The sequence below is a fragment of the Macrobrachium nipponense genome, chromosome 3 (assembly GCF_015104395.2).
Source record: "Macrobrachium nipponense isolate FS-2020 chromosome 3, ASM1510439v2, whole genome shotgun sequence".
Lineage (NCBI taxonomy): Eukaryota > Metazoa > Arthropoda > Malacostraca > Decapoda > Palaemonidae > Macrobrachium > Macrobrachium nipponense.
The window spans coordinates 129,166,523-129,169,974 of NC_087202.1; positions in this window are offsets into that span (position 1 = coordinate 129,166,523).

Genomic DNA, 3,452 nt, shown 5'->3' on the forward strand with positions numbered 1-3,452 from the left:
AACATAATGGACCAAAAGAACTGTCTCAAGGCCTCAAAGAGTAGATGAAGCTGAAACAGGAGGGGATAATGATATAGTTGAAGCGGAGGATAATGACCCCTAACTTGAGCACTTATGGCACCTATAACACTTCTATACTGGTTATTTTATTAAGTTCATTACTTTTAAATGCAACATCAAGACATAAAAATGTTATTGTTATAATACAATTAAGTTTGTTCATACTTACCTGGCAGATATATATATAGCTGTATTCTCCGAAGTCCGACAGAATTTCAAAACTCGCGGCACACGCAGTGGGCGGCCAGGTGGTAGTACCCATTCCCGCCGCTGGGAGGCGGATATCAGGAACCATTCCCATTTTCTATTCATATTTTATCAGTGCCACTGTCTCCTGAGGGGAAGTGGGTGGGCACTTAATTATATATATCTGCCAGGTAAGTATGAACAAACTTAATTGTATTATAACAATAACATTTTGTTCATGAAACTTACTTGGCAGATATATATATAGCTGAATCCCACCTTCGGATTGGTGGGAAGAGGACAGAAAGGGTTTAAGATTTTTAGGAAACTTAAATTAAGAAGATGATATACACCTTGGTTCCTCACCTGTTAGCAAAGTAGACTCTGTGATTACTGTCACTTCAGCCTGCTTGTGCTTAATCAGAGTTGCCAGCCAGGTGGAGACCTGTAGTGCTGGTGCGCTCTGGATGCTCTGTCAACGGGGACGTGACCTCAATGTGACAAGAGCATAGAGCCATACAAATGAGGGCAACGAAGCAACTGACCACCACCTGACCAACTATCCAAGACCCCCTGAACACTAGGCTAAGAGATGGGAGGTCTTCACCAAAACCTCACCACAACCAAAAACCACAACAACTAAAAACTAACCTAAACCTAACTAAGGGATAGGGAGAGAGCTACCTTCCAGGCCCCCAAGACTGTGTCTGCAGAAACGTATGGCCCCAAGAGAACAACAGTCCTCGTATATCGTTCTCACATCTCTCAAGTAGTGTGAGGCGAATACTGAATTGCTCCTCCAAAAGGTGGCGTCAAGGATGTCCTTGATCGACATGTTCCTTTGGAAGGCAAGCGAGGTTGCGACAGCTCTGACCTCGTGAGCTTTCACTCGCAAGAGGCTCAAATCGATCTGTGTGGAAGACGAATGAGCCTCTTTAATGACGTCCCTCAGAAAGAACGCCAATGCGTTCTTGGATAATGGTATATCGGGTCGTTTAACCGAACACCAGAGATTATCTGAGGGACCTCGTACTTCTTTAGTCTTGTGGACATAAAACTTTAGAGCCCTGACAGGGCACAGGACTCTCTCAGGTTCTTGGCCCACAAGGCTTGTCATACCCTTGATTTCAAAGCTCCTTGGCCAAGGGTTCGACGGGTTTTCATTCTTTGCTAAGAAAGTGGGACTCAAAGAGCAGACAGCATTGTCCCCTTTGAAGCCCACTCTCTTACAAATGGCCTGAATTTCGCTAACTCTTCTTCGCCTGTCGCCAGAGCAGTTAGGAAAAAAGAGCCTTCTTCGTCAAGTTCCTAAGAGACGCTTCATGTAGAGGTTCGAAAGGACTCGACATTAACAGTCTAAGGACTAAATCCAAGTTCCAAGAAGGAGGCCTCGCCTGAGGTATCTTGGATGTCTCAAATGATCTCAGGAGATCGTGAAGATCCCTGTTATCAGACAGGTCTAGTCCTCTGTGACGGAAGACTGCAGACAACATACTCTTATATCCCTTGATGGTCGGGACAGCCAGCTTCTGTACATTTCCTAAAAATAGCAGGAAAATCGGCTATCTGGCTCACAGAGGTAGTGGAAGAGGAAATTCCCTCCTTTCTACACCATGCCCTGAAGGAAGCCCACTTCGACTGGTAAACAGCTCTCGAGGACGTTCTCCTAGCATTGGCGATCGCCTTGCAGCTGCTTTAGAAAAACCTCTCGCTCTGGCCAGCTTTTCGATAGTCTGAACGCAGTCAGACCCAGAGCGGAGAGGTTTCGGTGATATCTTGCGAAGAGTGGGGCTGTCTGAGTAGATCTTTCCTCCAGGGCAACGTCCTCGGAAAGTCTATGATGAATGACATTACCTCTGTGAACCATTCCTTCGCGGGCCACATCGGGGCGATCAGGGTCAACCTCGTCCCCTCCGATGCCGCGAACTTCCTTACTACTTCCCCCATGATCTTGAATGGCGGGAAGGCATACAAGTCCAGGTTCGTCCAGTCCCAGAGCAGAGCGTCTATCGCGACTGCTCCCGGATCCAGCACAGGGGAGCAATAAAGAGGCAACCTCTTTGTTCTCGACGTCGCAAATAGGTCGACTAACGGACACCCCCACAGTCTCCAGAGCTCTCGACAGACGTCCTGGTGCAACGTCCATTCCGTCGGCAGGATCTGATCTTGTCGGCTGAGAAGGTCTGCTCTGACGTTCTGGACTCCTGCGATAAATCTCGTCAGGATCCTTATCCGTCTCGCATCTGCCCACAGCAGAATCTCCCTCGCTAAATAAAAAAGAGGAGCGGGAGTGTGTACCTCCCTGCTTCTTTAGGTACGCAAGGGCTGTGGTGTTGTTCCGAGTTGACTTGGACTACTTTTCTCTGCAACCTTTTGTTGGAAGAACTGTAGCGCCAGAAAAAACCGCCGCTAGTTCCTTTACATTGATGTGCCAGGACACCTGTTCCCCCTCCAGGTGCCTGACACTTCCTTCCCTATTCCTCCCTCCCAGTGTTGCTCCCCATCCCGACACCGAGGCGTCGGAAAACAACACTAGGTCTGGCTCAGAAGCTTTAGGGACAACCCCTCTCGAAACTTCCGAGGATCTAGCCACCATCTTAGATGGTTCTTCACCGATTTGGTGATGAAAGGGTCGCATTCAGATCCTCTCTGACTCTCCATTCGTCTGCTAAGAAAAAACCTGGAGAGGTCTGAGGTGTAGTCTTCCCAGGGAAACAAACTTTTCCAGCGAGGAAATGGTTCCCAGCAGACTCATCCATTCCCTCGCCGAGCAAGCTTCCTCCCCAGGAAGGCCGAAACTCTCTCTAAGCCTTGCAGCTGTCGTTCCTGGACGGAAACGCTCGAAAAGCCCACTGAATCCATCTGAATCCCCAGATACACGATGGACTGTGTTGGGGTCAGATGCGACTTTTCGAGGTTGACCAGAAGTCCCAGGGACTTCGCCAAGGCCAAAGTGAAGTGAAGGTCCTTCAGACACCTTTCTTCTGACGATGCTCTGATCAGCCAATCGTCGAGATACAGGGACACTCTTATTCCTGCAGAATGTAACCATCTCGCTACGTTTTTTCATGAGCATGGTAAATACCATCGGAGCCCGTGCTTAAACCGAAACAAAGGGCTCGGAATTGCCAAACTTTGTCCCTTAGCATAAACCTCAGAAACTTTCTTGAAAGAGGGTGGATAGGCACGTGAAAGTATGCGTCCTG